Consider the following 15,371-nt stretch of genomic DNA (forward strand, 5'->3'; position numbering starts at 1 on the left):
ATCGGTAATTTCGGCCGTTACCGACCGGTATCCATGAAATGAGATGTAAGAGCTGATTTTTTACCGATTCGGAAAACATGAGTCGGTAAAATTCCTACTCGGTAAATATGAGGCGGTTTTTACCGAAGCAGAATTTTCCGAATAGATATTTACCGAATTCTTATTTACCGAATCGGTAAATAAGAAACGGTAAATAAATGGCCATGGAGATGTAGGAAACCCGAAATATACCGAATTCACGGAAATTCGGTATTTATGAGTCGGTATTTACCATGGATTGAATGCAGGTGGTAACCAGGTGAAGGCCATAAAAAGAGTCCCAAAATGCAACAGTCGGTTCAGAATGGCGGCTTTCTACGTCATTTCAAGGTGGATGAGACTACAGGCAGCAGAAGCGAGGGAATGGCAAAGGGAGGAACCAGTGTACAGGCAGAGGATAACACTGTTCCAACTGACAGATCCTGAAATACTCCATAGGTACAGGCTACATCCCCAAACCATCATGGATTTGATCAGGGACCTACACCCACTCCTGGAGCACCCAACACCCAGGGCCCACGCCATCCCACCCCATGTGCAGGTGCTGTGTAGCTTACACCTGCTTGCCTCCGGGAGCTACCAGAGTGTGATAGCTGCAGTGGGTGGTGTGTCCCAGAGCTGCCTGGCCCGCTTCTTCAGGAGGTTCCTTGACGCCATGATGCAGAGGATGGAGCATTATATTTCATTCCCTGACACACCTGCGGAGCTTGCCAAAACCAAGACTGATTTCTATCAACTGGCACACTTCCCTCACGTGATAGGCTGCATAGATGGCACCCACGTACCACTCTGTCCACCTGCAGCCACAGAACACATATACAGGAACCGCAAGTCAACGCACTCCATCAATGTACAGGTCATATGCAATGCTGGCAACATCATCACAGACATTGTTGCTAAATTCCCTGGGAGTACCCATGGTTCGTACATATTCCAGAACAGTGGAATATACACATGCCTAGTTGCCGGAGAATTTGGAAACGGATACCTGCTAGGTAAATCACATTGACACACCCTGACACCCACAGCAGATCATTGTATCATGTACATGCAACTAATGTCAATCTTTCTCCCCCCTAGGCGACAGTGCATATGCCCTGCGGTCCTTTGTGCTCACCCCCTACCTCAACCCATCCACCAGGAGTGAAAGGCGGTATAATGTGGCACACAGATCCACACACAACGTTCTAGAGTGCACATTTGGACTGCTCAAGAGCAGGTTTCGCTGCCTCCACAAGAGCGGAGGGGCACAACAGTACACTCCAATCCTGTGCTGCAAAATCATAGCGACCTGTGCAATGTTACACAATCTCGCCACAAAGGAAGGCACAGAGGTGGAGATCACACATCATGAGGACATTGATGATGACACAGAACTGGCAGAGTCCCATGGTACAGTAGCGGCACCTGCTACAGATGGGAGACTGAGACGGGCGGAGGTCACACAGCAATATTTCTGAGTAAGTAATGAGACACAGACAGGCAAAGATTATGACGTACGTAGTTTTATTTTCACTACGCAAGTGCAATGCTACCACACAATGGTTACACAAAATATAACTGTCCATGACTGTGTGGTCACGGTTAACACCACCGTGACCTGCACCTTGGGTGGAGGGCATAGTCAATGTTTACGGGCACGGGTTACAGGATGGGACTGATGTGGCTGCGTGTCAAGGGTGTCGGTGTGGCCGGTCTCTGTCGAATGACGCCTGCCGCTCCTGCATATTTCAGGAACAGGAGTGCTTGCGCCACTCCTGCTAATGGACTCCTCACTTTCACCCACACATGTGTCGCCTCGAGTGGCAGTCTGTTGTGCGAGCATGAGCTCCATGGCAGAGGTCACTCTGGCCATTCCCACAGATAAATTGGTGCAGCACTGAACAACTGCATCCTGCATAGCCACTGACTGTTTGCACAGCAGGGAGGTTGAAGTCGCAAATCTGTTTAGGGCTTTTGTCTGCTGCCGCACACCCACACGGGCCTTGCGCCTCTCCAAATTGTCCCTGTCCAACTTTTCGCACAGGACAGTCATGCACTGTGTCATGTCTGTAATGCCAGATGCCATTTACTGCATGCTCTCAGATAATTCTCCTATGCCCTTGCCTATGTCATCCAGCTTGTTGTTGGTGGTGCATGCCTGTCTCTGAACACCCATCATTGCTTTCGCTTGCTGGCGCTGGACTTTGACCATGGTGGCCTCCAGACCAAAGAAGACCCCCTGACCGTGATGCTCTTCAGCTGCCTCCCGTGACCTTCGTCCTCGGACACTGGCCCGCACAGCTCTAGGAGTGGGCAGCTGCTCAGCGTTGGCTGATTCTAGTGGGTTGCTGGCCATGTCACCCTCATCCTCTTCCTCCTCTGATGTTTCAAGTATGCGAGGAGGGGGCACATCAAGCCGCCTTGCCCTTTCCAGCACCGGGGATGGAGTTGTCGGGGTAGGGGACTGTGCAGCCGCTCCTGACTCCTGACTCCCAAACAAAAGAGGAGACTGTGGATGGGGTGGTGTTGTATCCTCAGGTGACTTTGCTGCCTGCTCTTTGTCTTTCCCTCTGTGTACTGTGCTGGGACCAGCTTCTTCCCTCCTCTTCTCCCTGTGCTTCGCTGTGCTGCACGATGACTCTCCTGTGGACAGACATGGACATTGTGTCAGTGGAGTTGTTCACCTGTGTTACTTGATTAAACACACCTCTTTCGCACATTTGCCTGTCCCTCATTTGCTTATGCTAGTAGTGTGTTGCATCCCTTGCTGTATGGTATGCTGACATCATTGAGGTATCTACCTATGACTACATTTACCATGATGCATTGCTGGGCACTGGTAAAACCTGTTCAGAAGTGTGATGTAGGCACACAGGGTGTGGAAGGGGAATAGGGAAATGGGATGATTAAAAAGGTACATGCATCTTACCTTGTTTCTTTGAAGCTCTTGAAGAGTTGTCAGCGTCCCCAATGCCATGGATGGATTCAGGCTCAAGGGTAGATTCCACCTGCTCCTCAATGTCGGTGAGTCGTGGTGCACGGTTTCTTCCTCTCCCTGTTGCTGCAGCTTCTTTTCGGTGGGCAGCTAGTTTCTTTTTGGTAATGATGCATAGATCATACCACCTTTTTTTCAAATCGTCTATTTCACGGTGGGTGACACCAATGGCATTTACCTTTCCTTGTATGTCAATCCAGGTAGTGCGCTTGATGGACTCAGCAACATGCAGTGATTGTTTCCCAAATATCTTGCTGTAATGTCTGACAACCTCTGTAGCAAGCACCTGCAGTTCTTCAGGGCTAAATTTAATTTTTCTTCTGCGCTCAGCAGCATCCCTCTGTCCATCCTGACTCATGGTGATGTACAGGTAAGCTCAGGGAAGCCTGCTCGTCAGTCTGTCCTCCTGCTCTCCTGACTGTTGGTTTCTGCACCTGCATGGGCGTGGCCACTCCCAGGTACTGGGCAGGGGTGCTTGATTCTGATTGGTTGATTCCAATGTACCTTTGGGTTTGGGTGTGGTTCACAGGCTCACATGTTTGTCAGTTTCAAATTTCTGATTCACTATTTTCCGATTCGGTATTTACCGACTCGGTAAATTCCGATTCGGAAAAACCCATTCTTTCCTATGGGCCATGGGCTCGTTGGAATGTATGGGTTTTACCGATTCGGAATTTACCGAGTCAGAAAATACTGATTCGGTGAATACCGATTTCAGATTCCGAGTGATTCCGAATCGGTAATTTGTACCGATTTTTTACCTACATCTCATTTTCCTATTCTGAAATACCGATTCGGTATGACTCGGTATTTTAGAATCGGTAAAAAAAAAATTACCTACATCTGGCCCCAAGTATTCGTAAAAAAATGATTTCACAAGTATTTTCCCTATTGGGTTACACGTTGGAAGCAATAAGATCATGAGCAGTGAGTCACCAAAATGTTGGGCGTAACGTACACGCTCAATCCATGTGAAAGATTATTCCTGTAAGATCAAAATATCTAACTCCTAGGCCAAAAAGAAGTGCCTGCTATTGGTAACATACACGCTCAATCCATTTGAAAAATTATTCTTGCAAGACCAAAATATCTAAATCCTAGACCAAAAAGAAGTGCCTGCTATTGGTAATATTCGGCTACCCCCAGTTTATGAAAGTTTAATGTATAATTCGGCATAGTTTGACATCAAGGGAACTTGAATTAGTTGAAAATAGGTAACAAATCCAAAGTTTGCCCAAGCGGAGGACCTCAAAATATGTCTTTACAGGCGTTAAAAACCCTAAGATGTCACTGCTTATTAGAGTCCTTTATTTAGGGAAATTGAAACAACATGGTCCTGTTTGCAAATTTTTGTATAAACATCTTAAATGTAGGTATTTAACCTCTTAACCGCGGGGGTAATTCCCCTCCTGTATGGGGTGGAGGGGGGCCGCACGCGGTGCTCATGACGAGCGGAGCTCGTCATGAGGCACAGTGCAACTGTGCTCATGCCGAGCTGGGCTCGTCATGACTCCACCTATTCCTGTAGAACGTCCGCACAGGTGTGGAGTTTGCCGCGCGGGGGATTTGCGCGGCCGTTATGACAAGCCCAGCTCTGCATGAGCACAACTCCACTGTGCCTCATGATAAGCTGGGCTCATCATCAGCAGGCAAGGGCTTACAAATCCTTCATTGGGAGAGTAAATTAGTAGAATCCAATAATCAGCTTTGCATCTGGAAGTATTTACCACCACTCATTGTCGAAAATCTGACAGGATTTAAAAGTTTATCATGGCACACTTAGAGCCTAATTGCATGTTTTGAGGTGCGGGAGTGGGACAGCGTCCCCTCCTGCACCTTCAAACCCATGGTTGGACCGTCCACTAGATTATAAGTTTTCTCCCGGTCTGGCAGGTGGTTCTATGGTTTTCCCACGGTGGTGCACCTCAATGGGAACGTAAACATTAGTACCTGCACAGCATGGACTGCTGCAGTCCATGCTGTGCGGGTACTGGGGTGCATGCAGACGGGGGGGGGACAACATATGCCCCCCTGAATGCACCCCATAACCCAGAAGCAACAAGGGGCCCTGTAGAGCCCCCTTTGTTTACTCTTTTCTCCAGTTTTCATGGCGGTGGAACCGCCATGTAAACTGCGGTGGAAAGGAAACTCGTAATATGCTTGGCATGACCACGAATGTCCTGCCAAACATATTGTAGCCTCAAGACCGCTGATCCCTTGTGGTTGCTGTGGTCCCAGGGAGGCCAGATCGCCCTAGATGCTGCGCCCCCACAAGTCTGGCAGTCCATGGACAAGCAGACTGGTAAGTAGCCCCTTAGAGTTACCAGCAGGATCAGGGGTATGTTGTGATGAGGAGGACATTTTGGTGTTTTAGGAACATTTATACACAATTTGCATGCTGTTCCCCATACCGTGTGGGTACACACATACAACTATCCCAGCAAAATGTAGAAGTAAAAGCTTTTCTACAGTGAGAAAGATCACTCTGAATTTTTGGGGAAAATAAAAGAAAATAGTCGCATTACAGTTGTACAAAACCTTTGTGTTTTCTCGGACTTCTGGGTTGGCTAGACATCTTCATAAGGAAGAATGGAAAAGGAGAAGTGCGTCACAACGTTTAATTTCTATTGATTTGCATTTGTAAAATACGGGATTTTTGGGAATGCCAATCAAATTGAAGATGTAGGCACCTTTCTGTGATGTGGCTAACTGGCTACACTTTGTAGATTATTATGTTTTTGTAAATTAAGTCCATATTATTCAGACTTTAGATTGAGCAGATAAAAGTGCATCGTCTTCCATAGCTAATATTCCAACTTCCGTGGCACCATTTCTGCTACAAAAGCCCTTCTACAATGTCTCTAATGTATTTCTCTGTTCAAAGGCCAAATAGATGGGTTGGCTCTACCTGTCACACATCCATCTTCATGAAGTTGCTGACGCCGGGTAATTGTCGAAAGAGGGTTTGTTCTATATTATCAATGCAAATGTTGACATTCAAGTGCAGTGTCCATGTTTGCAGTCAGAACAAATTACTGTACTTGAATCTAACAATGTCAAGAAGGCCCTTTTATACCGAGGTGTTAATTCACATCTGTCAGCCACCGGCTTCCTTGCTAGAATTGGAAAGAGCTTTTGGGAAATAACCTTCATCCATGTACTTGCTGCTCGCCTCAGTGCAGGCAGTTCCATTTAATGTTTTGTTCATTATAGTCCTTGGTTTTAAATGTCTGACAATAGCTCGAATGTAGTTCAAGCTGCCTTTCCTAAAACGCATTTTGACATTAATGGACATGCATTCTCGGGGATACACTGACCCAACTGCAGGTTGCATGACAATAGTTTTGTCTGGGATTGTTAGACCTTTGGGAAAAATTTGTTTGCGAAATAATGGCTAATGAAAGCTTTCAGCTGTTTGTAGTAATCATGCAGTGTAGCACGTGCAATGCAGAAAGCGAAAGCACTCCTAAATTGTCTGTAAGGCAACGGAATCCTTAATAAAGTCTTCCATAGACCAACATGCATGGGTTATTTTCACCGTACATTTTTCACAATACTTACAACGGTTCACCTGTTGTGCACATACGTTAAAGATCAGGAATGTGTTTCCACAGCTTTCTTGTCCAAAGGGCAAATTACCTCATCTAAACACTGTATGCAAACCAGACAAAAGAAAGTGAGGTACAACTATCCCAGTACCTTCCCAGGGTTTGGCTCCCCTGCCTCGCCCAAGATGAGAGGGACAGGCTGGAGGAAGATATCACTCTGGCGGAAATAACAGAGGCTATTGGTAAATTGAAGGCGGGGAACCCCCCAGGCACCAATGGACTCCAAGGGCAATTCTTTAAAGCATATACAGCCAGATTCATCAAGCAAAATTGCGATCGCAATAGCTGTGAATAAGCTATTGCGATCCCAATTAACAGAAAAGCAATTTATGATGTGAAAAACACAGAAATTGCGTATTCGCAAAAATAAAATAGTGATTTCGCAAAATAAATCGCAGAATCTAGGAGGAACCCCTATAGCGAATCGGAAATAGCGAGAATCCATGAATTCTGCAAATTATTATGCGACATCGCTAAATATTCACAAACGCAATTCATGAAAACTTGATATTTGCGAAAAAGCTGGAAATCATTATTTGCGACGCGCAATTTAAGTAGAACCAAAACCAGGTGGTAACCATGAAGGAAAAAAAAAATAAAAAAAAAATGCAAACTAGTCTCAGGTGCTGTCCTGATCAAACACACTTAAGGAAACACAGTAGGAGCATGAGGCCTCTCATAATGCCAGGACTCTACATGGTGGTCTGGCGGCGAAGGCTCCAGGCTGCAGCACGGAACAGATGCAGGATCCAGGAGCGAATATTCCACCAGAGGATCACCCTTCTGGGCCAAACAGCGGAGCAAATTTACTCTAAGTATCGCCTGAATGGGGCAATGATCATCAAGCTGATACAGGACCGAGACCCCCTGATGCAGCTCCGAACAAGGAGGACCAATGCCGTGCCTACCCATGTCCAGGTCTTGTGCGGCCTGCACCTACTGGCCTCCAGAAGCTTCCAGGCAATAGTCACTGTTGCAGGGGTGATATCCCAGAGCATCATGTCCCGCTGCCTAAGGAGTTTCCTGGAGGCAATGCTGACCCGGCTACACCACTACATCTCATTCCGACCACCCAACAGCACTTGAATGAGACCAAGCTTCATTTCTACAACATTGCACAATTCCCACATGTAATAGGATGCATTGACTGTACCCACATCCACATCTGCCCACCAGCACAAATGGAATACCTGTACCGCAACCGCAAGTCCTACCACTCCCTCAATATCCAGATGGTGTGCAACGCTAAGACTATCATCACGGACATAGTGGTACAATACCCGGGGAGCACACATGACTCCTTCATATTCTGTCACAGCGGCATGCACACACGACTGTCCAAGGGAGACTTTGGTGAAGGACACCTACTAGGTAAGTATACAAGCTCCCAAATAGTACACTGTGATCATGTAGCTGCGCAGAACAGGCACTCACCCTGTGCTTCTTTCATTCAGGTGACAGCGCCTACGGTCTCCGTGAGTACCTCCTCACCCCATACTTTAACCCTGCAACACCACAGCAACAGCGTAACAATGCTGCACACATACGCACAAGAAATTGCATTGAGAGGACATTTGGCCTTTTGAAGAGCCGATTCCGCATACTGCACAAGACTGGTGGGGCCATCAAATACGAGCCTGAGATCTGCTGCCGCATCGTAGCCGTGTGTGCAATACTCCACAACATTGCTACCAAGCGCAGGATACCTGTCGAGATCTCTGCCAGTGATTCAGAAGGAGACAACCGCCCACCTGCACATGTGCGTCATGCATGTGGGGAAAATCCTGCAGAAGTACTCAGGCGCCGCAACCGCATCACTATTAACTGTTTCTAGTGCACCCATTCCCCTCACACAACACTGCACTCATGCATGACAAATGTAATAATGACATGAGTTGGATTTACGTGATACCATACATTTTTATTGTTTAATCACAATAATCTGGCCTTTGTTGTCCATGATTTCACATGAGGACAGTATTGCGTCATACGTCCCCATGCAGGGGTAGAGGGCTTGCTTATAGATCCAGCATGGCCCTGCAGACAGAGTGCAAGGTGTCACTGGCGCCTCCGTCCAAACGCTCTGAGTCGCCTCTCAGAGTCCTCAATGACAGTGTTGGCACATGATGCTGCAGTGGGCCTGCTGCTGCGGCGGCGTTCAGTCACCGGCGGCAAGGGCATGCTGATGTTGCTTGGCGTGCCCTCGCTGGCATCATCACCCCCCCCCTGGTTCACCATGGGCAGTCGGCTGCAGACTATGCATTGCTGCTGTCACCTGTTCCAGTGCCCTGGCAACACTGGACCATTTGCACCTGCATTGCAAGGGACAGGCAGGAAAGTTGTGGGGTTGCATTGCCAATGATGTAATTGGACCTGGTGTAGGCTGACAGGCGGGTCAGCAGCTGGCGGTGACGGCGGCGGGTGATATCCTGCTGGGATATCAGGATCTGACTATTCTCTCAAACAGCTGCAGTCATCTGTCCAACATTTTGCACGGTCTTCTGAAGCTGCAGATGAATGGCTGCCAGGTGCGCTCCTGTGTCTGATGTACCGCGAGCATGCGGCGTTCAATGGCCAGGCCAGGATCCCGTACATGGACAGCCCTGCCCGCGCGTGTTGAGGCATCACGCTTCTGGCGCGTCAGTCCGCTGGACAGTGATCTTACTGCGGCTGTGCGCCTCGTCTGCCTCCTGGCTGCTGGTGGTGTGGCCTGTACCACTGCTGTGGGTGTCAGTTGGGGTAGTTGCTGGGCACCTGTGGCTGCAGGAGTGGCCCTGTCCACATGGGGGGTGGTGGTGGTACTGCTGCAGGTGGCTGAGATGGTCCTAGTTGTGGTTCAGGTTGGCCCTCACCCTCGGTGCCCACCGGGTACTCCTCAATATGTAGGGCTTCACTGTTGGAGCTGGGCTGTTCTGCTGCACCTGTGATGTAAATGGGTGCATGATTAATGATATGTATCTTGCACATGAGATGTTGCTACATGCATGCAGGAATTACTTTGAACTGACAGGTCTGGCTGTGTTGGGCTACCTGGGAATTTTGATTACACTACAACATGCCACAATGCATTAGGGCATTTCAGGTGTGCATGGCCTGCATTACTGGGGTTGTCATATTGCTAGCTCAGGAGTCATGGGCATTGTTAGGGGACGGGGTCGCAGTTGCATGGCACTTACCTTGGGATTGTTGGGTGAGTCGGGACGAGTCAAGCTGGCTAACCCCCACGCAGGCTTCTGGAGTCAGGGTGTCCTCCACAAGGTCCTCCAATGGAGTGTTGGGTGTGGCAGTGGGGTCCCCTCCACCGGTGGCAAGTCACTCCCCAAGCCTCTCCGCGATTCGCCCTTTGGCACGCCCTCTGAGGTCGTACCACCTCTTTTTAAATCATCTATTGACCGCTGGGTCACCCCGACAGAATTGAATTTGACGCTGATGCGCAGCCAGATGCGGCGCTTGTCAGCCTCTGGCACCCTCCGGGAGTCCTTGCCAAACAGGCGTGCATGGTCCTTACAGACCCCCTAAATGAGGAACTCAAGTTCTTGCTCCGAGAACTTTATCTTCGTCTTCCTCCCTGGGGCACTGCTCCCTGCTGCTTCCTGGGACATTTTGATGGTGGTTAATGTCCTGCTGTGGTGCTGCAAGTTGACTGTAGTGGAGCTCTTCCCAGTACTGCTTCCACTTTCAGGCTCAGTGATCTGAATGAGGGAGGGAACAGCCTACTTCCTGGTTGTGATGTCAACAATGGACTCGAAATGCGACTTCCCGTTTTTGCGATCTCGCAGTTAGAGAGATCACAAATTGCGATTTCGGCAATTGCGAGATAGCAATTTCACCATGGAAATTGGGCGATTCTGCGATTATTATACGATTGGGGCAAAATCGCAATCGGCAATTGCGGTTGATTGCGATTCGCTTTTTTTTATCGCATTTCTTCATGAATGCCATTCTGCAAATTCCATATTGCGATTCGGTAATTATCGCAATTTGAAATTCGCAGAATGGTGCATTGATGAATCTATGTGATAGTGCTTTACTGGCTCCGTATTTTCTTTGAGATATTTGTGGCAGCTTAAAGTGAGGGGATACTCCCGACAGACCTTAGAAGGGCAACGGTGCTGATCATTCCAAAAGCAGGGAAAGCCCAGATGATTGGGGGTCATACCGCCCTATCTCCTTATTAAATATTGAAACAAAAATTCTGGCTACTGTTTTTACGACACACATTCTAACTGTTATTAACTCCTTGATCCACGGAGACCAATCTGGCTTCATGCCGAAATGGGCCACACGTTATAACCTACAAAGAGTTGCCAATTGGATGGATGTTGTTCGCGATAGGGAGGAGGCCCATCTGCTCCTCTCGCTGGACGCTGAAAAAGCATTCAACACCGTTCATTGGCCACTATGAAGCATGTTCTGGAGAAATTTGGACTGGGTAGAGCTACTTAAAAAAAACCTGAGGCGAGGGTTAGGGTCAATGGATCTCTTTCCGAGACCTGGCCGATCCAAAGGGGGACTAGACAGGGATGTCCCCTTTTCCCCATATTGTTTGCTCTTATTCTGGAACCCTTGGCCCGTGTAGTTAGAGACCTCCCAGGGATGGGTGTTTTTCTGGATGACTCCCAGCTATTGGATGAGGAACTTATATCCTTATATGCAGATGATGTTCTGTTGTACGTTACAAACCCGGCGGAGACACTTCCCCGAATCCTACAGGTCGTTGAGGACTATGGGCGTCATGCGGGATATAGAAACAACTGGACCAAGTCTACCTTATACCCAGTGGGGGGTGGGCGCTATAGCCCAAGTGATACCCTACTTGTCTACGTTGGGCGACAGAGGGTTTTACCTATCTTGGTCTTTACATTACCACTGCTGTGGCAACTAGCCTTGCTCGTAATATTAGGCAGGTGTTCCTTAATTTTCAGGCAGACATTAGGAGGTGGAGGAGACTGCCCCTAACCCTAATGAGAAGAGCAGCCATGTATAAGATTCCGGACACAATATTCAAAGACATTGACAATGAATTGCGTTTACTCATATGGGATGGGGCTCATCCACGTATTGCACTCCAAACACTCCAGAGAAATCCATACAATGGAGGCTTGGCCCTTCCAGATATTAGGGCATATTATAGGGCTTCCCACTTACTTGCTATCAATTAATGGATTCATGCACTGGGAGATCACCCAGCATATCGATTGGAAAGGCTACAATTTAGAAACCGTACAGATCTTCCCTATGTTTATGGAGGTATGGGATGTCGTCAACAGGCAACCCAAAGGACGCTTGAGGCATGGAAAAGTGCTGAGAGACAGATTGGGTGGGGGCACAAATGCACCAGGCAGACCCCTTTTTGGAAGGGAACATGGCTACCTGAGATAGGGAAACTGAGAGGTTTTAGGCAATGGGACTTAATTGGCATATCCTGAGATGTCCTGGAACATGGTGTGATGGCCCCTTCAGCACACTCCAAGCTAGATACTAGCTCCACGACACACAGCCATACGCATATCTCTGTTTGAAACATGCATGGGCTGCTGAGGGGTTGAATGAGGCAACACTACCGGAGTGTGCCCCACTACAAGGCCGACTCCTCCAGGAGGAGATCCCAATTAAAGCTATTTTGTTCACCTATAAAACCCTACTTAGTAATATGCCTGATAAATTGGGTCCACTTATGCACCCATGTGAAGTGGCAATTAAATTACGGCTGTGTCTTATTCAATCCTACACCAAGTTTATTTTGCTAGAGAAAAAATGCATACAGTAGGGAGAGCTGAAAGCCCAGAGTGTCTTAGATGCTGTACAGAAAGTGGAACATTCATACACCCCCTTTGGGAATGCACTGAGATCCAGAATTACTGAGGGAGGATTGTGCGAAAGCTTAATGTCATACTAGAAGTCCAAATAGACTTGGAACCTCAGTTTCTCCTTTTGGGAATTCCGTCTGACGTGGATATCCGACAAGGCAACTTGTACTGGCCAAACTGGGGCTAGTGGTGGCTAAACGGGATTTAGCAAAATACTGGGGGGCCCCTCAAGAACTAACATTGAAAGAGTGGAGGGCATGGCTGGATTTATACATGGTTGCGGAACAGGTGACATACAAGGCCATGTCCTGTCCTCGGAAATTCCGGAAGATATGGGTACCATGGATCAAGTACTATGGCCTACAAGTTGTGGGGGAGGCAGAGGGAAGGGGATTGCAGTTTGGAGAAGTGGGAAAAGAGCCTTGAATGATGTAATGTTATTTCCCATTGTTTTTACTCATGAAAAGTGTAACCATGACCCTTTATTTTTATATGACCAGGTGGCTCGGACCCTTCTGTGGATTAAACTGAAACTGACATTTTATTTGTACAATTGCCAAATATGTTACTGTGCTTTGTCATCAATGGTGTATCATGTATTCATGCTTTGTTTGAAGTTTGTTCAATTCTTCAAAAATAAAATACAAATATATATTTTTTGAAAACACCTAATCGAAGAAATATTATTCGGATTGATTGCTACCATCGTGTATTAATATTTAAAAAAAAAAACGTGTTATTTGACAATTAGGCTATGGACGTGTAGCACAATTAAAAGCTGCCAGACTGCATCAAAATAAGAAGGTACGAAAGGAATATCCGTGCAATAAACAAGAGAATCCAAAGAACAGGGCAGATAAAAAATATATTTCAGGGGAAGTCTGTGCTCTAGCAGAAATGATTCACAAGGGTAGCTTTGAAATTTCACATATGGGATAAACTGGACTGTCATTTGTTTGGATTGTTTCCGTCATATCCAGTCACATGCAACGGTTGCTGCCTATGCCTCCATGTTACTCGCATGAATAATCATTGTTGTTTAAACTGGACCTTTCAAAACAGAGCACCACTAAATGTGCATGGAATCCCCATGTCTGTCAAGAATCTGGGCGTCCTACTTTCTTCGCTTGACAACCACATTGAGGCAACTATCAACGATGAATACTGAAGCAGATCCCTTCCTCATTCTCTGGATCTTAGTGGACGATTGCTGCTGCCAATGTTTTTTTTTCTAGGTTTGATAACTGAGAGGATCTTATTTGGATATCATCCAATAAGTGCTGGACCAGCTGCATTGGCCTGGAAACGTGTCTGTGTGCCTAGCCATTGAGGGAAGTCAGCACGAGCACATCATAACTGTCTCTGGACGATTACTTTAGCTGGAAAGTGGGTGAAATATCAAAGTTTTATTCACCTTGTGTGTTACACAACTCTTTCTTCAGCACTTGGCCAGCCTTTACTGTCAAGAGTTCTGAAGGTCGTATTTATGAGGCACTGGCAAAATTCAAATTACACTAACCAAATTCACAACATTCCTGAATATTGCAATCCTGGAAATTTGCAACATTTTTAAAAATGTTAAGTTTCCTGATTTTGCACAATTTTCACTCACAAGGCAGTGGTTCACACGGAAAAAGTCTTACATAGGGGCATATTATCAAGCAGGGTGTTAAAATTATCGCTGTTTTAGCGGCAGAAAACTGCCGCTAAAGCGGTGATAATGGGCTTGATAATATGCCCTGGAGAATTCCAATAGAAGCCCATGTTCACACGAGAACATGGGTTTCTATTGGAATACACAAGTCCGTATTATCAAGCCCATTATCACCGCTAAAACAGCGATAATTTTTTACGCCCTGCTTGATAATATGCCCCTGAGACCTGTTTCTGCTCAAACGAGTCTTCTGCAAGTATCTTGAAGTGCATTTTTCATGTAAAGTATGCCCTTGTATAAAAGAAAAATCATTTCAGATACCAGCAGACCTCTTTCACATTGATGTTTGCACAATGAAACATTGTAGATTCTTTTAAATTTCACACACACTGATCATGTTTTCTTTTATTCACTGTAGATCATTTGAGAACTATTGACAAATTATAATTTTGTGAAGTTTTATTTCATGGATCGGGCTGCAACTGTGCAATTTAACTAGAATTTTCTGGTTCAGCAATCCAGTTATTAGTTTTTCGCAGGCAACTAAACTCCTATCTGTTTATGCAACACTTTGCTATACATAAAGATTACCGCCGATGTTTTATTCTTTCCACCAATGTTGCAAAACCTTTGCTTTTGTAAATTTGCTTTATGAATTATTTTAAAAAAATTATAAAAACCAGACATACAATTCAATACAAGCACTAAACCCAAGAATTCCTTTCAGAGTTGTCAGATGCTACTTTGATCCTAGTGAGGAACGTGATCTGGCTGAACAGAATCCAATAATCAAATGTGCCCCTAATCTACATAACTTAAAACTTACATTAGGTTTTCAGCATAATGCAAGTCCAGATCTCAGATTTTCCATTATATTGCGAGCTCAAATTATTCTTCCCATTGTCAGCCGCTGCACAGAAAAAAACAGCTAGAGCCTTGCTTAATACAGTACCAACTCATCAGAATGCATATTTAGATACAAGCTGAATGTATGTCCTTCCCAATTCTCGTCTTTGGGTTTAGAACAGGAAATTTGCAAACAAAACCATTTTCTTTTTCTTTATCAATGATACTATATCTCAGCTTTGTAGCACTTCCTCAAGAAAAATGTGATCAAATCTTCTCAGCATTCTTAGTATGCCACCTATCTCTCCATATTCTGTGCAACCACCTGTGACCAGTTTCCCCTCTGAGCGAGCAAACTTCATGCAGTGCCTTGCACAACCACAATATGACACGTTGCCTTGTGCAACTTATAGGTCACAAGTTTGGCAAACAACGTT

The sequence above is a fragment of the Lissotriton vulgaris genome, chromosome 3_1, assembly GCF_964263255.1.
Source record: "Lissotriton vulgaris chromosome 3_1, aLisVul1.2, whole genome shotgun sequence".
Taxonomy (NCBI): Eukaryota; Metazoa; Chordata; class Amphibia; order Caudata; family Salamandridae; genus Lissotriton; species Lissotriton vulgaris.